Here is a 27,835-nt window from a genome sequence, read left to right as displayed (position 1 = left end):
GAATGATTCTAGGTATGTGTTTCCAAAAGAAAACTAAGCAAGCAAAAAACCTAGGTATTTGATAATACTTTATGAATTTGTAGCAAGTTTTTTAGTGAAAAGTATTACCAGAGTCTTTAATAAGCGATTTTTTGCTTTCCAAATGTTTTTGAAAATTTTTCTTAATCATTTATTCCTCCATATTTAAATCTTCAACTTTACATTAAATATTTATATGCTAATTTTAGGTGAAGAAAAACTATAGCTTCATGCTTCTTCCAGATAGATTTGTTTATTTTTATTTCTTAATTTTAGAAAACAAATGATATAAGATATGATTATCTTATAACTTTTCATGTTTATGTATTTTTTTCTTCTAATAGTAAACTTGCTTCAAACTAACTGCTATCTACTCTACTTTTCAGTTTATCTTTCTTCTACTTTCTGGGGAAAAAGAAAAAAATTCTATAAAACTTGAGTTAAGAATAATAATTTTCTATGGTTCTTGCACTACCATACCAAGAGATCTTCTCAATTATCTTTGAAAAATACCATGATTATTCAGAGTTGATTTTTTTTTTGTGTGTGTATATACAGAAATCTCAGTTCCAAGACCATATATTTGGGCAGAAGGAAGGCAAGAAACCAAGATTTATAAAATTTGAAATACTGTTTTTATTCAATAATCCACCCTGTGTTGTTTATATTTAGTAGCTAAGATTTCTTCAGAATTCCACTGAAGTGTTAAAATCTGCTTATTGTCCCCACAGACATATTTTGCTGATGGAAGATTTTAACAATTTCCCATATGTAATTAGGAATTTGATGTGCTTATATGTATGATTATTTCCATACTTATAGGAATTTATACAAACTGATGCTTTTCATTTATCTTATATAGTTGGGCAATTTTAATACTCTTTATTTTATAATATAAGTACACACATATCATTATAATAACATTGTGAAGCTATTGTAATATCCACTTCTCCAGACCCCAGCACCAACTTTTGATTCAATTTGCTTGTTCAAATAAAAGAGACTATACATCTTTTCAAACAGATGGTACATTTCCTTATTGTGAAACATGATAGCAAAATCACTGCATTTCAGAAATAATGCAATGTTTTTACATTATAAAAAACAAAGTCACAATTGTTTCTTAATGAGATGTGCTATTCAACAAAAAGCTAATTTAGACCCCAAGTACTACACTCTGTGCTGTACAGGAAAGCTTACTATCAACTCCAGAAATATTAAAATTCTAGTTCTCAATTTTGAATAACAGAGTTATAATTACCCTGTCGACTTGCTTATTCAAATGGTGTTTATTTTCATATTATCTGTAAAGTACTATACGGTGTGTAAATATGCCATTTTAATCTACTTAGATTATCTGTTAAAAAAGAAAATAGACACCACAAAATCAGTCATGCAGAATTTTACTTTCTTGCCTTTGTAAGGGGCTGGAGCGATAGCACAGTGGGTAGGGCGATCGCCTTACAAGCGGCCAACATGGCCGACCCGAGTTCGATTCCTCCGCCCCTCTCGGAGAGCCCGGCAAGCTACCGAGAGTATTCGATATGCCAGACACAGTAACAACAAAGTCTCCAATGGAGACGTTACTGGGCCCGCTCGAGCAAATCGACGATCAACGGGAGGGCCTTTACCTTTACCTTTACCTTGCCTTTGTAAAGTTTAATTTCAATGTTCAAGAGTGTTAAGTTTCCAAAACAACTTTCTTGCTGGTCCTGGTTCAAAAATATACACTGTTGTATAGGAGAGAGTGAGAAAAATTGAGAGGAGTGAACATGAATATGGGAGAAAGGACGATAAGGCATGGAAGAGAGCATTATTATCAAGTTCTCTATCATCATTCTTTTGTTCCCTTAGAAACACTTACCCTGATTACCTCCCAAAGGCTCTGTCTCCATATATAGGTACATTAGAAATTATGGCTCAAACATATAGATTTTAAATTCTAAATTTGCTCAGTCTACTACTTTTTCAAGGAGATATAGAACAATATGGTGTAAAGAAAGAGTTTTTGAATGAGAACAACTGACTTGAAATTCTGATTCTTCATGTCCGTCATTAGCAGACAGAAAAGACACAATCCTTATATTACTATCTCTCTGAATCTCAAAAGCTTTTCTATGTGATTTACAAAATCCATGGTGGAAAAGGGACTCAGATTTCAATTTCCCTATCAAGAAATAGAGAGTAGTAAGCACTAGGAAATCAACTCCTCTGGGGTGTGTAAGGAATAAGGATTTATTGGGCGAGGCTAGTTTTTTTTTTTTTTAATTTTTCTCATGGAAGGCCTGAGTGGATAGAAATATCCCAGAGAAAGCTTCAGCTTCGAAGCTTAGAGAGACAAACAGGCAAATGTAGGAAGTCACAATGTACAGCAATAGAGATTCAAAAGCAGTTGTCACTAAGAGAGAGGCTGGAGTGTTATTAAAGTGGACAGGGCATTTGCCTTGCACGAGACTGACTCATGCTGAATCTCCAGCATCCTGTAAGGTCCCAGAAATTATCCCAAGTGGTAATTTTTGACTGCAGAGTCAGGAGTAACCTCTGAGCACCGGTGTGACTCAGAAAGCAAAATTAACAAATAGATAAATAATAATAGTCATAGTAATAATAAAAGAAAAGAAAGAAAATGTCAGTCTGAGAACAAACACTGGTGTAGGAAAAGATGAGATGTAGTTGATGAATGTCTGGGGGGTTGTGTGGATAATTCTGAGATTTAGCAAATCTAGAGTGCTGCAGTTTATTCTTTCCGGACAATACTTTTACAACTACCTCCAGATGTCCCACCAGGTACGCAGAATAAATATATGAGAAGAACTTCCTGTTGCCTGAGCTAGGGTAAGGGAAAAAGAAAGGTTATTAAATGCATCAGAGTATTTTTTTCCAGAAAGTTAGCCCTCAGGAAATACTACTTAAACCATGATTAAACTGATAAGATAAAATGAGTGGAAATGACCTTGGGATAGGGAAATATAAATTTCTATCCACTCAGGCCTTCCATGAGAAAAATTAAAAAAAAAAAACTAGCCTAGCCCAATGTACCACCCTGTTTTATGTAATATCGGAGAAAACAACCTAAGAAATATTCATGAAGCGCATAGCCCAAAGGCATGAGTGCCCTAAAATACCAATATCTGTTTATAAAACTACAGAATGCTTCCTCTCTCCTAACGTCTCACAACCATATTAAAAGTTAGTTTCCTTTTATCTGCTAAAGCATACCTATGAAAAAAATCTTAAAAATAAAAATTAAGAGGCAAAAATATATCATTTCAATAGACAAGGAAAACATTGAGTCAGACAAAATGGAGATGTTGAAAATGATCAAACAGAATTTGTAACCAAAATGATTAATATGCTAAGGATTCTATTTATAAAGAAAGTAGCATGTAAAAATGTGTAGCCCATATAACCAGAGAAATTAACAATCTAAAAGGGAATAAAAGAGAAATGTCAGCGATTCTAAAAGAAGACCCTCAAATAGAAATGAAGAGTGCTTTAGAGGGGGTTTGTTATTAGATAGCACACAGTTCGAAAATAATTTCTAATATAGAGCCTATACCAATAAAAATCCTGAACTGTGAAAAATAAACCGTAGAAAACAAGTCAAAACGAACCCCCCAAAAAAGGAACAGTTATGTATTGTTACAATAATAACGATAATAATAACAATAACAAATTGCATAATGATTATACAAGAAGAAGAGAAAAAGAAAGAGAAGACATATTTTTGACAACAATAACTGAGAACTTTTCCCAAACCACAGGTCCAGGTGCCTAGGAAGTTCAGAGAACAAGAAACATGCAAATTCAAAAAGGTAAGAAATAAAACAATGCAAAACTGCAAACTAGCAAATAAAGAAACAATAACTATGTACCATATGTCATTTTTTTATTTTCCTTTTTTTCCCCTTTGCTTTGTGTTATTTTTAAAGTACAGCAAAAAAGAAAAAAAAATCCTGGGAAGAGTCAGGGGAACAAAACTCTTACTTACAGAGGAACAAGTATAAATACTAGCGCTATATTGGCTTACCTTATAAATCACAAAAACAAGAATTTAGTTTCCTGTAAAATTTTCTTCAAAAACAGAAAATGAAATAGAATTTTAGAAACAGAATATGAGGGAATTTACTCCAGTAAACTGTCTTGAAAAAAGTATTAAAAGACTTTCACTAGGGGATATGTACAGGTCAGAAATAGATCTCTATAAAGAAAGAACTTTTAAAAAGAAATAAAGTGAAATAAAATATCGCACCTTTTTAAATTTTCTTTAAACTAATGAATCCAGAAGATCACTTTAATATGTTTTCTTCTGGATACAGAATATATATTGAGTGAATAAAAGCAATATTATAAATGACATGGAAAGAAGATTAGGAATGTTTTATTACAAGTTACCTGCTGGCAAGCTACCTGTGATGTATTCAATATGCCAAACACAGTAACAACAAGTCTCACAATGGAGACGTTACTGGGCCCACTTGAGCAAATCGATAAACAATGGGAGGACCGTGACCGTGACCCACACTATCTGTGAAGTGGGGAAGTTATTTAAAAACAGATATTACTAGCTTTTAATGTGTATTATGAACTGGAGCTAAAGCACAGCGGGTCGGGAGCTTGCCTTGCACGTAGCCCACCCGGGATGACCCCGGTTCAATTCTTCCACCCCTCTAGGAGAGCCCGGCAAGCTTCCGAGAGTATCGCACTCACACAGCAAAGCCTGGCAAGCTAACTGGGGCATATTCGATATGCCAACAACAGTAACATGGAGATGTTATTGGTGCCTGCTCGAGTAAATCAATGAACAACGGGAGGATAGCGCTACAGTGCTAATGTGTATTATAAACTCTACAACTACTCCCAAAACAAAGGAAAGAATAAATATAAGCAATATCCAAATAAAGAGAGAAAGTGAAATTGTAAAATTAGAATTACAAAAAAAACCCAGAAAAGTAGTAGATGACCACTGATCTTTTTATTAAATAAATTGCATAAAATTTAAATTTAATAAAATACATTTTGTTTTAATAAAATTAATTACGTTTAGGGGCTGGAGCAATAGCACAGTGGGTAGGGCGTTTGCCTTGCACGCAGCCAACATGGCCGACCCGGGTTCGATTCCCAGCATCCCATATGGTCCCCTGAGCATCACCAGGAGTAATTCCTGAGTGCATGATCCAGGAGTAACCCCTGAGCATCACTGGTTGTGATCCAAAAGGCAAAAAAATAAATAAATAAAAATAAATAAATAAAATAAAATTAATTACATTTAATAAAATTTAATTTTTAAAAAAATTGTTTTATTGAATCACAGTGAGGTACAGTGAAAAGACTTACAAACTTTCATGCTTACGTTTCAGTCATATAATGATCGAGTATCGATTCCTCCACCAGTGCCCATTCTCCACTACCAATGTTCCCATTATCTCTCCCCCCACCCCAAGCCCCAACTCTGTGGCAGGTGCATTAGGGTGTTGTGGTTTTCAATGCAGGTATTAAGTGGCTATTATATTCGCTGTATACTCTTCTTTAGTAGTACGCATCTCCCATCCTGAGCAGGCCCTCTAACTACCCTTTAATTGATATCTTTCCTTCTCTGAGCTGCCTTTTCTCCCAGCATTTGAGGCTGGTTTCCAAGCCATGGAGCAATCTTCCTGGTCCTTATCTCTGCTATCCTTGGGTGTTCCACAAATGAGTGCAATCCTTCTATGTCTGTCCCTCTCTTTCTGACTCATTTCACTTAGCATGATACTCTCCATGTTGATCCATTTATATGCAACACTGTCCTCCCATTGTTCATCGAATTTCTCGAGCAAGCCCAGTAACATCTCCATTTTGAGTCATGTTGTTACTGTGTTTGGCATTTTGAATACGTCATGGGTAGCTTGCCAGGCTTTGCTGTGTGGGCGAGATACTCTCCATAGCTTGCCGGGCTCTCCAAAAGGGACAGAGGAATCGAACTTGGGTTCGGCCATGTTGGCCATGTTGGCTGCGTGCAAGACAAATGCCCTACCTGCTATGCATGCAAATTTCAGGATTTCATCTTGCACTGTTTATAATGGCCAGGATCTGGAAAAAACCCAAGTGCCTGGGAATAGATGACTGGTTAAAGAAACTTTGGGAAAATCTACATAATGGAATACTATGCAGCTGTTAGAAAATTTTATTTTTTTATTAAATAAAAAGACCACTGATATTTTTATTAAATTCAAAGTTTGATTCTTCAAAGTATTGGCAAATATGAGTAAAGCAGTTATAAATATACATTTTGAAGTTGTTTTGTGGGATAAATTTTGATCTCCTTTAGATAAAGACCAAGGTCAATATTGTTGGTTGGTATAGGACTAGCATGTTTAGTTTTATAAAAAAAAATGCCAAGCATAGCACAGTGGTAGGGCATTTGCCTTGTGCACAGCCAGTCTGGCCCAGCCAGGTTCGATTCCTCTGCCCCTCTCGGAGAGCCCGGCAAGCTACTGAGAGTATCTCGCCCGCACAGCAGAGCCTGGCAAGCATGACGTATTCAATATGCCAAACACAGTAACAACACGACTCAAAATGGAGATGTTACTGGACCCGCTCGAGCAAATCGATGAACAACGGGAGGACATTATACCTCTTTTTATTTCCACCAGCAGTTAATGAGTGTTCTTACTGTTCCAAATTCTCAGCTGTACACATATTTACAGTATTCTAAAATGTGCACATTTCAACAGGTGTATACGGGTAGCTCATTGTTGTAATTTGAATTTTCCTCATGACTTTCTATTTATTTGCTACTTAGATACATAACTTGGCGGGTAAATTGTTTAGGATTTTCTTTGTTTGGGTGTCACAGCTAGCAGTACTCAGTGCTTGCTTCTGGCTCTATGCTTAGGAATCACTCCTGGTGGTGCTGAGGAGACCATATGGGGTGCTAGAGGTGGAACTCAGGTGCATAAGACAAGAACTTTACTTTCTGTCTTCTCTCCAGCCTCTATGTAAATTGTTTTACAACTTACTTGAACTATATAGGCAACTAATCAACAGGCATTAAAAGCCCAAGATATGGTTTTATATAGTGATTGAAAATGGAATGCCTTCATCTTTTGTAAAATGTATGAGTAAGTTTTGTTTCTGTACTACCATCTTTTAAAAAATATGATGATAAGATGCACACATTTTTTGACTTAATTTAACCACTGTTTGAAATCAAAGTTTTTGTGACAAGATCCTGTGGTCTGGTTAAGACATCTTCAAAGATTTTTTACATCACAGTATCTCTTTCTTTTTTTCACTCCCACTGTTAAATATATTCCTTTGACAATCTACTGTCCACTGAGATTAAAGTCTCTAGACTAGTTTACATAGAAAAGCAAAAAAAAAAAATGAATGGAAATTGTGACTTCGTATAGATATCTTTTACAATATTATGGGCCCAATTTCTTCTACTATTTTCTCATGCAAAAATATATTTTGATTGTTAGAACATGAGGTTTTCTTTAACTTTAATATGGAAATTATTTTCTGACTCAGGAAAATGTTGTCAACTTTTTAATTTACTTGGCTTTTTCCATATACATTTCTGTGAACCCTTCATATTTCTTTTTAGTCTCTTGTGGAAATATATTATTTATATTGAAATGGAAGTTGACACTTTTTCATAACTCTTCCTCCAAATCACTTAATTTTAAAGGATAAGTCTGAGGGAAAATGGCACATTTACTTAAAAGATCAGCTCTTTGAGCTAAGTATTTGCTTTTTCTCTTGTAATTTTACTTTGCTCCTGTCTCTGGAGGAAGATGAGAAAAGCTAAAATAAAAAACTATAAAAGAGTTTAACTCTGACATTTTCCTGTTATTTAGAAAAAAAATCACAAAAACTTGAATAAAAAACTAAAGATCAAAATATTTTACTGTCTCTGAAGAAACCCCATAAATACTTTAATGAGCTTAGAGAAAAGGAGGAATTGTTTAATAATCCATTTTATCTGATAGCATCCCATGATTCTGTAAAGAAAGTTGCTCATAATTCTGTAAAGAAAGTTGCTCATGATTCTTTAAAGAAAGTTGCTTCATAGATAAAATTCCCTGTCAAAATTTATCATCAATATTCTTCTGAGAAAATATTCTATGAAATATAAAAATAAAGACAGATGATCAGGTGAGGTTGCATCCTGTAAGATTATATAACTAAGATTCCACCTATTACATAATTTTTATAAATCCATTTACAACTATCATTTAAACATTTTTAAAAATAATTTGCACATTTTGTGTGGCATCATTAATTCTGGCATTTTACACACATATTTTGAACTTTTAATTTTGGACTTAAAATTTTTTAGATATCTGATTGTGGTCAAGTCATTTACTTCTCTGACGCTAGCTCTCTGAATGGCATTAATTGACTAATTTCCATATGTTTTATTTCATGCACTTTTCATCAGTTTTATGGTATTTTAGACATTTCAATGATGATAGGTACTGTTTTCCAATATGATATGAATTATTTATACATGAGAAATAAAATCAAATATATAACAAAATATGACATCAAAATTTTGAACAAATTTCCAAAATAGAAAAATCTCCACCAAAATTATACTATCTGAACTTTACGAAAGAAATGAATGAAAACTGATGTTCTGATTTTGGAAACTTCAGACAAAGCAATTGCTAGTATACTAGTGGTTTGGAGTCGAAGATCTTTCTCTGGCAATAAAGGTTGATTTTAATTTCTCATTCTACTTCATTGGGAGAGAAACAGAAGGGACTGACTATTGTACCCTAATCATGGAAGTAATATGGTATTTGCTTTACTTTGCTTTATTAAGTATTCACTTAGACAAAGCTATACTGCATCTGGAAATATATCTATTCAGTGTATGTAATATGTATCAAATATATCAACTATAACGTTAAGAATAATAAAGTACTGGTACTTGGATTGTTGTGGTAAGTTAAAGTAGGCTACCAAAAGGAATTTGCTTATACATCCAGTTATAGGGGCAAAATATTTATCACTATATACTTGTGTCACTAAATTTATGCATTTCTTCCTATCTAGTACAAGTGAGGAAACCTAAAATCAAGAGCCTGTAATGAGTATTTGGTTATACATGGCTTTAAAAAAAGGAATTGGCCTACGTTGGATAATCAGTTTACACTAAGCTGCTGACAAGCTACAAATCTCTAGAGATAAAACAATTAAAACCTTTCTATGTCTTAGATATTGTATGCTCTTTATCCTATATGCTCTATTCTTAACTACCCTATTTGACTAAAATGGGTTTAAAACAGATAGTAGCAAATAAATTAAAGAAAAGAAAGAGAAAAATGGTCCAGAACAAGAAAACTCGAACTTCTCAATGTCATGTTTTTTTCTATTCTAATTTTTCATTTGGGAAGGCAAATTTTCTTTCAAACCTGTTTCTATTTTATGATTTATATCTTTGATGCACATTATATACACTAAATAGATATATTCACAGATGCACTATAGCTGTGACAAAGGGAATGTTGCATTGTCATTTTCTTGCACAAAATAGAGACTTTCTGTTTTCATACGGTATCAGAGAAATATTTTTTTCTGAATAAATGAAGTTGTATAGCAACAGTGGGAGCCAAAGAAGTAAAGTTAAATTTTTAACATGCCTGAAAACATTTTTTGGTACCATAATATAATAAGAGACAACAAAAGCAACTTTATGTTTTATTCCTTTCTCAAATGGTGTTAAATGAAATTAAATTTGTGAAATTTACAATGATTTTCTCCTTTCTCAATCTTTTCTTTTTCAATTTTTCTCACCATCCATATTTTCTCAAGCCTTTAATTGTTATTTTTTCATCAACCAAAATTCATCTCTGTCCTCAAAACAATGATTTGACAATCTTCTAACATTATTTTTCGTTTCTTTACTTTGTGTGAATGTGTGTGTGTGTGTGTGTGAGTGTGAGTGTGAGTGTGTGTGTCTGTATGATGACCTAATTTTCTTTCACAGGCTTCTCATCTGCAGTATCTTCATAAAGAAGCTAGGTATATGCTTGCAGTTACAGCTAGTTTCTGATTCTGGCATGAGGTTGCTTATATTTATTAACATATTTACTTAGAGACATTTTATCGGATGGCCCGAAAGTTAGTTTTTATCAAGTTCTGCCTACACAGTTCCTTCTACCACCACTATCAAAATAACATGATATAAATACCTTTATTGCTTCTTTTCTTCCTCCTTCTTTATTTACGTCTTTGTCTTTTTTATTTTTTATTATATTCTTCTTCTTCCTCCTCTTTCTCCATCTGCTCTCTGCTAAGACTCTCAAACCGACATTTGCTAAAGGTATTATACTATCCTCTACCAAACTGTGCAATAGATGATTATATAATATTTACTTGATAAATTAATATTAATCAATATGTTTATTATAGAGGAAATAAAGAGTACCATAATCTATTTAAAATTTTTTCTAATGTCAGAATAGATGTAATCCTGGCATCTACAATATCAAAAGTTAACCATTTCCTAAGAAAAGACTCAAGAAAAACTGAATGACCAAAAGATTTGAAAACAATTGAATCTTCTGCTGATGAATGTAAATACAAAATGTGCAGCTTAAGTTTCAAATTACAGCTGGAATGATCTTGTGATTACATAGCTACACTTAGGGAATCTTCATAATGGATTCTGTTTTTGTTTGGGTTTTGCTGCTTTAGGGAAGAATGCATAGCAGATATATGCAACCATAATCTGAAACTTTCCATTTACCCCCAGTTTGCGGTAGGGTGTTTGCCTTGCACGCAGCCAACATGGCCGACCCGAGTTCGATTCCTCCGCCCCTCTTGGAGAGCCCGGCAAGCTACTACTGAGAGTATCTCGCCAGCATGGCAGAGCCTGGCAAGCTCCCCGTGACGTATTCGATATGCCAAACACAGTCACAACAAAGTCTCCAATGGAGACGTTACTGGGCCCGCTCGAGCAAATCGATGATCAATGGGAGGGCCTTTACTTTACTTTTACTTTACTTTATTGAAGTAAGATGGACAAATTGAGACTCAATTTATCTTGACCCCATAGTTATTTATAGTTGTAATATTGTGTGAATCTTGATCATTTGTTGAACATCATGTATACCTACTGATTTCTCCTGCTCAGGCTTAGATTTACATATAGGGACAATTTTGCTGCTGTTCAGTGCAGAAATTATTGGTTATCATACTGTGATTTATTGTTTATAACATAGCATTATGATCCTTACATAATTTTTGTCTAAGTAGTTGCAAACTTTGCATCTTCATTGGGGGTTTGCTGGTCCAGAGCCCACTGGTATTCTTCCATTTGGAATCCAGAGACAGAACAATCTTCTCTCAGTGACAGACATACTGAATTGAATTTAGAATACAAATTCTAGTCACTGTTCACCCTGTCAAGCAAATGTTTGTCTTGGGTCAAAATTGACCCTTCTGGTAGCCATAGTGTGTCGGGGCCCTGACCAGTTGACCCCGGCAAACTGGAGTAAAATCTCCCTAAATCACTGAAATTAATCCCCAAAGGGGAGGGAGTGGGTAGGGGAGAAGTGTCTGCCCTGGCCTTCTGCACACCCTGGGGTTCCTGGATTCCTGGATTCCTGCCATCACTGCCTCAGTCAAGAAACAAAAGCAAAGCAAGGGCGGGGGGTGGGGGGGGTGGGGGGGGGGGAGTCTGGTGGTATGGTGATCAAGCAGTTGTTTGTTTATTGGCCCCTACATGAGAGTGAAGGGGAGTTCTTATAGTACACTGTGGGAGGGGAGGGATTCCACATTCAGGGAGGGGGCCAATCCCACTTACAGGGAGTTTCTGAGTTTCTCAGATAGGGCTCTTAGAGATGTCAGTGCTCTTAGGGCCAGGTTAACAGTATGGGTGTGTGGGCACAGTCATTTTGCTCATTCTTAGTGCCTGCCTATGGGGAGTGCTGGAGTGGGCCCCCTGGGTCTTTGTAAACAGGGCCCTGCTGGCTCTTGATTCCAAGGGCAAGGGATTTGGTCAAAGTCTCAGGCTAGCTGCTGAGACCCCAACAATAGTGGTAAACTTTCACAAGCTGTCAGTGTCTTTCACTTAGAAGTCTGCTGCTCCTGTGGTGTCTAAGGCACAGCTAGCCATAACTCAAATCACTTTCCTTATATCCTAGTTCACTGACTACTCTGAATTATTTTAATATTTTCTATGCTATTTCTTCGACCAGCATACCAGCAGTCCCAAAGGATTTTTTTTGGCCTATGCCGATTTAACACTGCTTTTGCAATAAATGAACCCAGCCTTGGCTTTCAGTTCTCATTAATAAGTCTGGTATCATAAATCTATTGTTACACAGAAAGGATCTTTTTTTAGAATAAATAAATAAGGAGTAAACATTATTTTCTAATATACCTCTTTTCAATGAAATTTTTTGGAAGTTTAGTGAGCATATATAGTACTGAATATTGCCTGCTTTAAAAATCCAGTTTTAAATAACTAATCTCATGATTTGCAACTTGATACTAAAACTCACCATTCTTTCTAAAATATTGCTAATACATTGAATTATTCTAATTACAACATGGTAGCACAGTAGCACTGTCCTCCCGTTGTTCATCGATTTGCTCCATTGGGCCCAGCAATGTCTCCATCATGAGACTTCTTTTTACTGTGTTTGGCATATCGAATACCTCACAGGGGGCTTGCCAGCCTTTGCCAGGTGGGTCAGATACTCTCAGTAGCTTGCCACAACAGTGTCTCATAATTAGCAGCCACTTTGTATATAATGTTCAACTATGTGACTCAAGCAAGTATAGGGGTTTGTTAATTTATCATATGCTTAATTAATACTTCTCACAAAGAGAGAGACTCTGGGCTTTCTATTTCGTGAACCTTTTGAAGTTGACCTCATGTGACTAAATGTTACTATATTTATAAAACAGTTTTCAAAATCAAGAATTTGATTCAAATACTGTGACACACATGTTTCTTAAACAATAATACAGGGATAATCCTAAACATAATTAAAAAAAATTTGTCAAATGTTTTCTAAAGTTTTTGCTTTTTAGTTCATTTCATACTTTCTAAAACCTTTTTTACCCCAACTCCTCTCCTGCCTTTCCTTAGAAAATGTAGCTCTTTCTCAAAGTTCTTACATTTCTGATTTATTTACTTGTTTGATTCTAGTGAATAATCCCTCTCTGCTAAAATGCTCTACTTCTCACTCTTCTCAGAATGTCTATTTTTTTCTGATGATTCTTTCATTCTGTATCTCAAAAGGCAAGAAGGAAAATACTTATTCATTGCTATCTTTGGTGTGTTGGGTTAAAGAAAAACTTTAAGTAGTTTTGTCCTTCTTTAGAATTTAATTTCTATTTAAAAATAATAAAATAAATAAAGGCCCTCCCGTTGATCGTCGATTTGCTCGAGCGGGCCCAGTAATGTCTCCATTGGAGACTTTGTTGTTACTGTGTCTGGCATATCGAATACTCTCGGTAGCTTGCCAGGCTCTCCGAGAGGGGCGGAGGAATCGAACTCGGGTCGTCCATGTTGGCCGCTTGAAAGGCGAACGCCCTACCCGCTGTGCTATCACTCCAGCCCTAATTTCTATTTGGTAAAATAGATTTGGTAAAAAAATAGATTTGGTAAAAAAATACCAAATTTCTATTTGGTAAAAAAAAAATAAAAGTTGTACCTTTTAAGATATATATTCTGTTAAGTTATATAAGACATTTTATTTTATTTTTTCAGAGCAGAGCATGAGTGCAGTCCCCCACTACCTAAAATTATGCAGTCAGGTTTCATACATTTGGAGAAATCACAGGGGTCAGAAGATCTGAAGTACAATGGATAAGCCTCGCCCTGGAAAAACCACCTTCATAATCATGGCATCTCACCCTCATAATCATGGTATCTTCCCTATGAGGAAAGTATAAACAAGACATTTTAATAGCCTCAATTAGAATCAGTATGAAATGGTAATATTTACAATTACATATTGTAAAACCTTAAAATTCATGAAAATTACGTGATTCCACACCAAGTAAACTTTAAATGGCAGTGATTAAGGTGAGCACCAATGCCCTACTAATGTCTTTCAATTCTCGTGCCATTTTCTAGAATATAAAGTACATATCTTTACTTCATTGGATTATTCTATTATACAAATTAAATTATCATTTATAAATATATTAACCTCCCTAGATCCCTTTACTTCCATATTTTCAAAACGGTTTCTCAAACTTCATAGATGCTGGAGTTATCTAACAGAATTTATAGATATACTGTATTTCATAGACATGTTCTCTTCATATATAAAATAAATTGACAGTTTTGGGGATTTTTATGTCTGTAGGCTCTATTTCTCTCCATTGAAGTATATGCAATGTTATCATTAATATTCTTTCTGAATATGTGTTTGGAATTACCTAGTAAATTTTACCTATTTTTGATTCAGGTGTGGTGATAGTGATAGGTCTCTGTTTATATTTGTGGTTTCCAGGTTCTTCAGTATTTCAAGAATGAAAATATTTTTTGAAAAAATTGAGCAATAAAGATGCTCAGGTTCAATTCAGAAATAGAAAAGAGAAAGGAAAAGTAACTCTTCTTGTGGGGACTAAGTATAGGACTAAGGTCAACTATCATTTCATGGGGTTTTAAATAGGAAAACTAGGTCTATGTGTTAAAAAATGCAGGAAGCTAAAGATAATTTTTTTTCTTTTTTTGTGTTTATAGGTGTTTTTAAATAAAAATTGGTCTTTGTATATGTTATGTATTAACAAGACTGTTGAAGAAGATGTAAGGAATTTACAGAGTTCTCTAGCTGGTGTGAATCTTTCTGACCATTTGTTTCTGGCATTGTCCTTTAGTCTCCCTGTGAGCCTAAACTCTGGGATAGAATTTTATGGTCCAGGAATGTTATGACAGGACCTTAAGGTGAGGTATATGTCAGTTGTGTAATAAATGGAACTTCTGGCAAGGGGAAATTGAAATTTCCTCCTTCAGTTTTATACTTTTAAATCCAGTTAAGCTATTTATTTCCATTCTGCATGGAAAGAGGGCACAGAAGTGTCCCTTGACATAATTTAGTTCATGATATCAAATAATGTTCAATTAAAATGTGAAAATACTATGTATTTCTTAGTTTCTTTTATAGTTGCCATTATAATCTTTTTATTTTTGTTTTGGGACCACACCCAACAGTTCTTAGGTGTTATTCATGGCTTTGTGTTCGGTGATTACTCCTGGGGATTGAATCTGCCACACTTGGTGCAAGGTAAGTGCCCTACCTATTATACTGTCACTCTGATCACTATAAACTTAGAGGTTAGAGGTGTATATATTTTTGTTATAATCTTTGAGAGCTCTTGGGAATCTTATAATCAAAGAATACCCCTGTCTCTGCCCTTTACCCATTGAATATTGATGTGCTTACTAATTGTCCTTAATGTCTCTGTCAATTTAAACAATGAGTCACTTGTTGGGAGCTTGGGTACTGGAACAGTATGTTATTGAAAAAATATTCAGTCTATGAGACTACTGATAACTGCATACAGGATCCTAAACCTTGGAAAAAATGAAAAAGAACTAAGAGTCAAATAGATAGAATAGGAAAAATCTATCTATTCAGAAATGTCCTTCTCAAAGATACTAAAAAAATAACAGCTCTTTTTTTTTAAATGTAGGAGTACTGCTATTTATTCAGCCACTGAATTGAATTGGGCATGAATTCCACCTTACTTTTTTTTCATAATTTTATTTATTTTTTTCTTCTTCTTATATTTATTTATTGAATCACTGTGGGAAAAGTTACTAAACTTTTAGGTTTAAGTCTTGGTCATACAATGATCAAACACCTTTCCCTTCACCAGTACTCATTTTTCACCAGCATGAACCCCAATGTGTCCCCCTTCCCCCCAATGCCTGTGAGGCAGATGATTTCCACTTAACTCTTCTCTACATTGATTACATTCATTATTTCGACAAAAGATGCACCATTATTGTTTAGAATTCCCCACCCCCCAAACAATCAGAATTTCTGAAAAGGCATTGTGAAATACTTTGTTTTCTATAGCTGGTTAAGAGAATCATATGTCTCACGATTTTGGATTTCTGCAAAGATCCAGATAATTACGAGATTGGTTTCTGTGCATCTGGTGTTATGGCTGTGCTGGAGAGCCACTCGTGGGGGCAACTCATGACCTCGGTTAACAGCTCTTTTTTGAAATAAGCATTAAACCAGACTGGGATACAAGTGAGAAGTAATACACTAAGTGATTACCAAGTCAGGAAGAAATCTCATTCTTTTGTGTAGTCAACTGGATATTAGTTACTATAGATAGATGTCTAAGATAAGTAGCAAATTGGACTCAAGAAAGAGGACTTGACAGAACATAATCATTTTTCATATGTATGTAAAACCTGCTCACTTACCTAGTGATACGTGTTTTCCTTCATATTTAGGGTTTTTAATAAGTAGCCTTAGATGATTTTAAAAATTTACTATTCATTTGACCCAGAAAGCTTTACGAAATCTTGCAACAAAAGGGTTCAAAAATTTTTACTGACTTTAAAAATTTAGTGAAATTGCTCAGTCCCTTTGGGTTATGTGTAACTGAAAATCCACCAAATTTCTAAAGTATGTCACTGTCCAGAAGCAATATATGGCATTCCATTGTTACAATGGTGGTTTTGGTTTGGTGACTAGCTGAAGCAGTTGATGGATTCTGCATGCAATACAGTTTGTACTTAGTGCATCAGTTTCATAGGCCTATTAAAATGGAGTGGCTGTTGAAAGAAATATCAGGGCTGGATAGAGGGTTAGTGGTCCAAAAGTAGTGCTGAAGTTTCACTGCATAAGGCTAACATTGCAGAAGTCATGCAGAACTTAGGTTTTTGTTATAGAGTCTCTGATCATTCAGAATATCTAGGTGATCAAATAACCCTAATGTGTGCTGCAGAATTAACAAACCTTATATTTTTTCCCCTGTCAAATGGAGATGATTCTTGTTGATAAAGATCAGATTGTTTCTAAACCAAACAGCAGATTTAATGGAACGTAAAGATATCACAGAAGAAACTGGAAAAACAAAAACTTATGAAATGGGGGGATAATAGGCATAAAATGTTTTTTAAAAAATAGTTCAACAAATTATGCAGGCAGTTCTCAAATTTTAATGGAATTTATTTTGAAATTAATGTTTTAAAATATATTTACATACAAATTTTTACTTTTTTTGTTGTTTGGTTTTGGACTAGATCTGATGTTCCCCATAGCTTATTCCTGGCTCAGTGCTCAAAGATCATTACTGGTGGTACTCAGGGTTTACTCCTGACTGGACACCATTATCAGTGGTACCCAGGAGACTATATGAGTTCCATGGATCCAACCTGGATCAGTTGTGTGCAAAAAAAGTGCCCTACCTGCTGTATGATTTCTTGGACCCTCCAAATTTTTGCTTTGAAGAGTTCATTGAGGATTTGTACACCTAAAAATTAAGACATCAATTAAACCAGATAAATGTTGAACATAAGCTTTAGAATAGCTTAGCACTGTAGTACTGTCCTCCCATTGTTCATCGATTTGCTCAAGTGGGCACCACTAGTAATGTCTCCATTGTGTGACTTGTTGTTACTGTTTTTGACATATCAAATACACCAGGCGGACCTTGCCAGGCTCTGCCGTGTGGGCGGGATACTCTCGTAGCTTGCCAGGCTTTCCGAGAGGGACAGAGGAATCGAACCTGGGTCAGCCGCATGCAAGGCAAAAATGCCCTACTTGCTGTGCTTAAGCCAGATAAATACTGCTATATAATATTAATATTTTTTTAACTTTTTAATCACACCCAGTACCCAGGGCTTCTGGCTCTGAGCTCAGGGATCACTCCTTTTGGGTTCAGGGATCATATGCGGTGCCAGGGATCAAACCTGTGTTAGCTTCACACAAGGCAAAATTCCAGCATCGTCTTATCGTTCTAGCCCTATTTAAGTATTTTTAATGTAATGGTATATGAGTTATATGTTTGATTCCTAGAGATTCTCAAGAGAACATATATGATACCAAGGATTCAAACTGGGGCAATTTCCTATGAGACAAGCGACTTACTTCCTTAATTATATCTCTGGAACCGCATTTAATTTTAAACCATTAATAAAATAGTGTGAGTCTGATAAAAGTAATTTCTCAACTTTTTTTAATCTATTAGAGGTTTAAAAATTTACCTGATCTAGATACCAGTAATATGCTTGATTTAGTTAAGCTATTTTATCGTCTTGTAATGCATTAAGGTTGAGTTATAATATTCCTAGTTAAAGTAGGATCTTTTCAAGAAGATCACAGTGTTAATTATTATAGAAACAATCATTTACACAGCAGAAAATGAGGACTCAATATTCAAAATGAGAGGTTTAACATTTTTATTAGAAAAACAGGTTATTCTGCATATGAAATATTTTTCCTGCCCATTGTACTTAACCAATTATATTACCTACCATAATATTTGATAATTTTGACAAATTAAATCTCTTTTCTTGTTCACTATGTTTTTAAAGAATGAATTTAAAGTTTTGCTGTTCTTAAGAATAAACAATATGTGTGGAAGTCTAAATCACTTATGAAGGAGATTGAAGAATACCTTAGATAATGAAAAATTATTTTATGTTAATAGATAAGAAGAAGCAATATTGCAAACATGACCATAGTCCTTAAATTACATACATGAAATTTGGTCTCCATCCAGATTCTTATGGCTTCTTCAAGGACTTAGACAGGTCTGTAATAAAGTTTGTATGGATTAGTAAAACACCCCTCCTGCCCCAAACATACTGAGAATAAAATAATTAGGATATATCTCGTTATCTAATTTGAAATTATAGAACAAATCTATAGTGATCAAAATGGCATAACACTAAAATAAGGATAGACTATATGACCAATGGATTAGAATTCAGTACCAAAAAATAACTTCCCCTATGTATAAGTTTGACAAAGGAGTTGTATGCATGAAGTGAAGTAAGTAAAGATAGCATCTCCAAAATATGATTCTGAAAGAAGAAACTAACCACTTATGAAATAAGGAAGCTGGCTCCATATCTCACACCTTACACAAAAGTCAATACAAAATGGATAAAAAAACTTGAGATCAAACAAAAAACCCATAAGACACATTTAGGAAAATATATGTAGACTGTTCTAAGATTTTTCACTGATTATTCAATGATGTGATTCCTTAGGCAAAGACAACAGAAACAAATAAATAAATGAAAATAAGCAAAAAAAGACGACATCAAATCAAAAAGTTTCTGCTCGGAAAAAGAAATACATACTAAAATAAAAAGACATCCTATTAAATGATAGAATACGTTTGCACTCAATAAATTAGGTAAAGGGTTAATATTCAAGAAACACAAAGAATTCACAGATATCAAAAACAACAATTAGAAAAGCCCTATCCAAAAATGGAGAGAAGAAATGAACAGCAGTTCTCTGAAGGAGACAGATGGATGGCCATTAGTCATATTAAAAAGTACTCTTAATAAATAGATAACTTATTTTTATGTCTTATTTATGCCTTATTTTATTTTTATGTCTTATTTTATTATGTCATTTTTTTGTGTCTTAAGTTAAATTTATGACTTGTCATGGCGTCTATTTTGTTTATTTTTGTTTATTTATTTATCACTTACTATCAGGAGAATCCAAATGAGATAAGGAGATATCACTTCACATCAGTGAGAATGACATGTAAAAAGTTCACAAACCATCTGTGTTGGTTTGAATATGTTGAAAAGAAATTCCAATATATTAGGATATCTAAGGGTTTTATTTATTTATTTTGTCTTTTTGCTATTAACTCCTGTTCGGGCTGGAGTGATAGCACAGTGGTAGGGCGTTTGTCATTGCACGCGGCCGGAGGGCCAAGCCATGGGTTCAATTCCTCCACGATTCCTCCGCCCCTCTCAGAGAGCCCAGCAAGCTACCAAGAATATCTTGCCCGCCCGGAGAAGCCTGGCAAGCTACCCGTGAATTGTTCAATAGGCCAAACACAGTAACAGCGAGTTCTCACAATGGAGACATTACTGGGCCCGCTCGAGCAAATTGATGATCAGCAGGAGGACAGTGCTACAGTGCTACCCCTGTTCTAACTTTAAAATATTTCCGCCTATCTATAAGTTGTCTTTTAACTTGTTTATAGTTTACTTTAGTGTAATCTAATAAGTCATAGCTGTCTTTTTTGGTCAAAATCAGCACAGAGAAGGAAGAAACCCACCAGCCAAACAAACGAAAAAAGATATTGTCACATCTAAGGAAAATGTACCTAGCATTATTTTTAGATTTTTGAGTTTGTGATTTTTGCACACTTTCTTGAATGTGTAATTCTTTCATTTAAATCAAAGCTCATTATTCAAAGTATATTTTCAGTTACATATATTATCTTCACAGTAGCAGATTAACAAACTTAGTTTTAAGGAGGGTCAAAAGATCAGTCTTATCAAAGGTTTCTAGACTTTATCAACTTCTAATGTCTTCTCTGTTGAATTTTATGATAAATTGTGAACGTTTTCAAGTTCTTTCTGTAACCTGTCTTAGTAAATTACAAATGACAGAATCTGTCTTCATATCAATTATTTCTTATCTCTTTTATTAAATAATTTTGCCATTTGAAATCCCTATAGCATAGCCTTTTAGTGAGTTAAGGTATCAGGCAAACATGTAGGCAGAAATTGGCAAGATTCAATTTAATGTCTTGAATCCAGTTTCTGTGATTATATCATCATAATAAATTCAATAGGATTTTAAAATGATACTATTATACTTATTGGGCTATCTTATGATTCATTTCTACACACACACACAAAGAAATCATTTCACTTTGCCATCATAAAGTGGTAAACTTCCTAATGTTCTGGTCTTATATATGTCATAAGCACCCAAGTCCTGCTTTTGAATGTCAAGTGTCTTGATTTTCATATTAAAGAACAGGTGATGCTAAATTTAATTGATGTTTTAATTTGGCAATTTCCACAATTAAATGGAAATTTTTCTTTCTGTGTATTTAACTCTGTGCCTTTAAAGATTAAAAGGATTTCTATCATATTCATGAACAATTTTTGTACTTCAATATGTGACTTGACCTAAAATTAGTCATCAGACTGTTTCTTTTCTTTTCTTTTCTTTAGGCATCCAGTACTTTTAGAATTAGTTATTAAATATAAAAATATTTAAATAATAAATTTTTATGACATCTAAACTTTCTGAGTCTCTTTATTGGTATCATTCTATGTCACAAATGAAATTTAACACAATGAATTTTTAAAGACTAATTTCCATGTCTTGCTGTTCTTTATACTTTCACTTTTAATAAATTAATGGCAACTGCTTCGAAATTTAAATATCACTATTTAAAATAATTTAGTATTATGCTAGAAATTTCCAATTAACATTTAAGTAAACTGGAAACTATATACTTTGTATATCTCTTAAAGTTTTTTTGTGTTTTTGTTTGTTTGTTTATTTGTTGTTGGGATATACCCAGTATTGCTCAGACCTTCTGGTTCTAGGTTCATTTTTGGAAGTCCTTGGGGCTCATATAGGATACCTGAGATAGAGTTTGAGTTGTCCAACATACAAGGCAAGCACTCTATCCTCAGTACAGTATTTCCTACAACAATACTTTTTATAATTCTTTGATGTCCTGTGAGTGCTCTTGATTTAAAGGTAACTTCCAGAATTAATGGCACTATAAATACCACACTGCCTCTGACTTAATATTATTACAGTTAATTTTCAGTTTTCATTTCCAGATGCTATCATAATGTAAGGTAGTCATTGTAATGGTTTATTATTTATAGTCCATTCAACTGTATTAGGTAACTGATGTGCTTGCCTTGAGCTGTCTTTCTTTTTATGTCAATAGAGTTTGACTTTTAAGTTCAGGAGACTGTCATTATGGGTGTCAGAGTTTTAGAATTATTCTCTATCTTTATATACAGAGATGCTTGACTGATTATATTATCTTAATAGAATCAATCAAAAAAATCAGACAATATGGTAATTCCATTTAAAGACTTTTTGTCTGCCTTAATTTCACTGTCAGCAGACAAAATTGTCTCAATGTATTGATGAAGAGACAGAATATCTATATTTGGGGACATGATGTGTCTTCAAGCACATCAGCTAGAATTACTGAAAGAAAAAAATCTTTCTTATATGTTGAAAGTTTTAAAATAATGGAAAGAAAATAAAGAAAATTTAAAGTTAGCTACCTGTGTCTCTCTACTCTAAATTATGCTATATATTTATTTCTGGAAGAGGCCTCAGAAAGAAATACATGAGTTATCCTGAGTTGCACTGAATCAACAAAAGTAAGACAAATGTTTGAGAAATTCTTTTGTGTTCTAAAGATTCCAGGTGATTAAACACAGTTGCTAAAACATAGATTCTGTGAAAGGATTCTTTGTTATGTTTAAATATTTGAAACTGTAGAATATCACAACTATATCCTTAATTAATAAATGTTTATAGTCTCTGAGTCTTGGCCGTTGATGGGATTACACGGCGCCAGGGGGCCAGGTGGTGGGTGTGACCCCTGCCTACTGGAATTTGGAGATCTGGGTGGAGGATGCTCAACTCCAATCTGAGTAGGCTTGGAGATCTCGGCCCCGGAACCCGCGTGGCTTTGTCCCTCTGCCAGTACCTCATGTGTGCGGAGAGTGGTCTCAGCATGGTGGTGGCTGGTCCTGGAGGTCTTCGGCTGCCGGAGCCCTGGTCGGGCCTCCAAAGGGCCCCGGCGAGGAACAGCAAGGTGCAGGGGCAGGAGACTGCACCGTTCTCGTCCGGGAGCTGGATTTTATAGTCTCTGAGTCTTGGCCGTTGATGGGGGCCAGGTGGGGGGTGTGACCTCTGCCTACTGGAATTTGGAGGATCTGGACATCTTATCAGGACATCTTTTTTATGACATCTTATTATCTCATTCCTACTTTGGACATGTAATCCCATCAACGGCCAAGACTCAGAGACTATAAAATCCAGCTCCCGGAACCGCGCGGCAGCATTTGTGGCTGCGCAACATCAGGACATCTTTTTATGACATCTTATTATCTCATTCCTACTTTGGACAAACTTGCAGGCTATCGAATGTAGCCTGCCCACAGAGCAGAGTCTGGCAAACTCCCCGTGGCATACCAAATATGCCAAATACCAGTAACAATGATGGGTCTCATTCTCCTAAAGAGCCTTGAATATAATCTCAGGGCTAGGATGAAGGAGACGTTACTGGAGCCTGCTTGAGGCAATCGACGAATAACAGGATGATGAATGAATGAACGAATAAATGTTTAAGTGTTTCCATAAATAGAACAATGCAATAACAGAAATTAGTCTGGAAGCAACAATAAGCCATTTATTGAATTTAATAGAATGCTAAAAAATGAGGAAAACAATTTTTTTTTGGTTTGTTGGGTCACAGCAGGCAATGCACAGGGATTACTCCTGGCTCTACACTCAGGAATTACTCCTGGAGGTGCTTGGGAGACCATATGGGATACTGGGAATCAAACCTGGGTTGGCCATGTGCAAGGCAAATGCCCTACCTGCTGTGTCATTGTTCCAGCCCTGGAAAACACACTTTTGAAAAGAATAAAATTTATTTTATGTGTTTGCTGTATATTGGTATGAACATTTGAAAATTGAGTTGGGATATTTTACAATATTTTTTGGTGAAATTGCCTTGTCCTATGGAATTTCATGATACTGATACAAAAGATTAAGAATTAATGTAATTTTACAGCTCTTGGTTCAAAATTCAAAGTACATAATGTGAAGTACTTAAGAAGAACATCATCATGGATACAAGAAGTGTTAAGAAACTTTTCAGTTAGGACATTATAACATAAAAAATATAAAACAGTACAAGTATCTTGTGCTCTACAATGGACTGTGTCCTTTAAAAGTGTGGAATCTAAAAACAATATTTTCAATCTCATATTATTTAAATTGGGTAAAACAATATGGAAACTTTTAGCTTAGTGTTCTGATATTAATAGTCATCTAAAGCATCTTTGAGAAAATTTTTATATTACCTTATTTTTTTACTGAAATTCCTTTGCTTCATCTACAAAAGCTTTTGAAGGAAATTCATCTTAATTATGAAATAAGTTTGAAAACATAACTTTATTTTTCCTGTTTAGCTACTACTATTGGATATCACAATATTTGAAATAAAAATGAAAGCTTCTGACAAATAAAAATAAATTTCAATGACATTTCATAAACCTGAGCACTCAAAAGTGTCTGTGAACTATTGTGTGCCTAGGTTTTGGAGTGTTCCATATTGGAAACACAAAAATATATCTTAGCTATGGAAATCACTTTTTGATACTGAAGAGGATTGTCAGTAAAATACACTTGGATTCCACAAAGCAGAAAGAGGAATATTTATAATTCAAAAAATATTTTCATGGCAACAGACAATAATACAAATATATCTTTAAAAATATTTCTAATTAATATTATCATACATATCCTACCATCTAACTGTAAATTCTAAGGATGGGAATAGGACTTCAAAGATTAAAAGATACATGCCTTATTTATTATACTTAAATGAAAGTTGGCAACTTATACCACCAAAATAATGATTTTAAATATAATAATATAATTATTTTAAATCTTGTCTTCTCAGAACAAGTAGACCATTAAAACAAACCTTTTTTTCTATAGAAACCAATGAAAATGACTCAACTTTATTCTTATTATATTCATTATTAAATTATATACAATTTCACTTTTTACCGGACTATTTTAGATAAATTCTATTATCTTACTAAGAACTTACCCAAGGATAAAATCTGTAAATTTAAATACTCTAATTATTAACTTTAAATTGAGAATCAGCTTATAACTTTTTCATTTTACTTTTTCTGGTTTCTGAAAGGTTAATGCTATTTTCCTTGGCTGAGAATTTGAAATTATAACTGACGACAGTATGGCCTTGCCTTAATAAATAGAAAAAAAAATCGCAGGGACATCAGTTGTCTAAATTGCAGTGTTAAAGCAAAGAATAACCTTAAGTACATACCATCTTGACTGATAGATTCCTACATATATTTCTGAATATAAAGATTTCAAATTCAAAATTTTACAGCCAAATGTTTTGGATCTGATATTTAAACATATAAATGGACAAAATAAGCAAATACCAGAAACTACTGTTCTTGTGCCATCCCGGGAATTTGTAGTGGCTATACTGCATGTGAGCTGGAGCCATAGCACAGCAGGTAGGTTGTTTGCCTTGCACGTGACTGACCCGGGTTTAATTTCTCCATCCCTCTTGGAGAGCACAGCAAGCTACCAAGAGTATCCCACCCGCATGGCAGAGCCTGGCAAGTTCCCCATGGTGTATTCGATATACCAAAAACAGTAACAACAAGTCTCACATTGGAGACATTACGGGTGCCCACTCGAGTAAATAGATGAACAACGGGAAGACAGTGCTACAGCGCTACAATTTCACTTTACTTGGGAATCTGCTACTATGTCTTTATATATTTACAAATTAAAATATGCTTTTATAAATAAATTTATAAATAATCATTTTAACTTGAACTGTTTTACTTGATACAATAAATTGCTAATTGAATTAGGGTATAATGTTAAACAATGAGAAGAGAAACTTCTCAAAAGAACAAAATCTGTTTTGCCTGTTTCCTATAAATTGGTGGAAACTATCATATTTGAAAATGAGTTGGGATTTTACAATATTTTTGAGAAATCGCATTACCCTATGAAATTTCACTATACTGATACCAATCTATTATCATGGAATGCAAAGCAAAGAGACAGTGGCTAGTACTGTGACTTGCCACAATTCAATGGATTAATTATTAATGCAAATGAGGATTTAATTGCAAGATTTTTATTCTGGAAGCTAGGTAACTTGGGTTAATACTTTAGTACCTAGAAACATTTACAAAATATTTCAGACAGAAAGCATAGTTGTAACTGTTGGGGCTTATCAGTTGTGCTCATGGCTTCTCCCTGGCACTGTGCTCAGGGATCACTTATGGTGTATGGGGGAACCATATGCATTGCCAGGTATCAAATGGGAATCAGCCACATGCAAAATGTGTCCCTTAAGCCCTCTCTAATATCTCTCTGGTCTAAGTCTTATTTTAAAGATATAGGAAGTGTTGCTGTACAGTGAAATCTCAATCAGTGTTAGTTTTTCTATCTCTCTTTTTCCTTAGAGCCTGACATTTCATCAACTAGAGATTCATTGCTATTAATAAAACACCTCATTTGAAAGTAAAATGTCTCTGGGAAGGTTAAGAATTTTATTTCTTATTTTCAATTAGTTTAATTAGATCGCTTTATATCTCTATCCAAATTCAACCTCCAAAGTTGACTACATGTTGGAAAACAAAGCTTTATAGGGATGTTAAGAAGGTGACAGATAGATAGTTTTTCAATGTAGAAGTTTCATCTAGATTAAAAGAATTGAGCTTAACATTTTCAAGGTAAATACTAAGGAAGAATTTTTAAATGGAAAGAGGTAGCTGATCTATTTACTTATACGTCTGTTTCCTTCTAGTTTTCAGATCCTGGGGTTTTCTCCTCCTTATTATATATTTAATGTAAAAGGAATAAAAGGGACACGTGTGGCAGTTTCTTCATTGAATAAACTGAAGAAAAATATTTCTTCATTTCTGAGGAAAGAGATAAGGAGAAATTTCTTCAATTTTTTCCCTTTATTAGCTACATAGGGATCAATAAAAATGCAATATATGTACAGAAGATAAATATTTTAAACATTCAACTGATAATGTATTAAGTACTGATATATCCCTAGTCTTAATTGCTCTCTGGAACACCCAGGAATTAGTCCTTTTCACATAGAATTCCATTTCTTAATCCCTGATCTTTAAGAGCACAAATAGAGAGATAGCATGATTCCATATTTGACCTAGCAATTTGCAGAAAACATTTAAACCCCACAACAGACCCATAAGATAGGAAATCTATTTTTTTAACGTGATGACTATATTAAAAAAAGGGAAATGAGTTCAAGATAATTGCTTACAATTAATTAGTAGAGCTGACACTAAAACTTAGTTTCTTTTCAGTGCCAGTGCTCAAAACTATTTGTCTTTGTAATTGAAACCTGGGATTTTTTTTATGCAAAACATGTTTTTGAGCTTTTATTTTATATCAGAACTCTTAAAAAGAATTTAACTTCAGTTTCTCACATAAAATATTCACACAAAAAAAGAAAAAAACCTTTATGCCAACCTATTGTATGGCTATATATAAAATAAAACGCTTGTCAAATTGTTCCATTTTTTAAGATTGACATATATATGCATACTTGTTTATTCATTTACAAAAAATATACAATTTGAAGCAAACATATGCATCACTAACTAAAATTGGAGAAAAATAATGTCTAGAGGTAATGGAATCTAGTGCTATTTAATAAATCAGCTTCAGATGACTTCTTTGACCCCAGAAGTTCTCCCTCTCACCTGTAAGGTGTTCTCGCTTGATACTGAGCAAATATAAAGAGAAAGATAGATAGATAGAGAGAGAGAGAGAGAGAGAGAGAGAGAGAGAGAGAGAGAGAGAGAGAGATGCTCTCTGCCACACACATTTTGAAGACTGAATCCATAGAATCTCTGAACACGGCTAAATGGTCATAAAAAAAAAACAAACTCAGGTGAACTCAGGACATTTTTTTATATAGTAGCAATAAAATCATTACCAACCCAAGGAATTCAAGTAATGTGGTGAACTGCAACTAAACAATGAGCATAATTCAGGAAAGAACCCCATGGAGTTTAAGAAAAACACTCTCC

General features: G+C 34.3%; 1 pseudogene; it reads right to left on the bottom strand.

Annotated features, from left to right (window-relative positions):
• Positions 1–13,732: 13,732 nt before the first annotated feature.
• On the bottom strand, positions 13,733–13,918 carry LOC130016789 (uncharacterized; annotated as a pseudogene).
• Between the last annotated feature and the right edge of the window lie 13,917 nt (positions 13,919–27,835).

This window comes from Sorex fumeus, unplaced genomic scaffold (genome assembly GCF_029834395.1).
Source record: "Sorex fumeus unplaced genomic scaffold, SorFum_2.1 ptg000007l, whole genome shotgun sequence".
Classification (NCBI taxonomy): domain Eukaryota; kingdom Metazoa; phylum Chordata; class Mammalia; order Eulipotyphla; family Soricidae; genus Sorex; species Sorex fumeus.
This window is presented reverse-complemented; position numbering and strand designations above follow the sequence as displayed.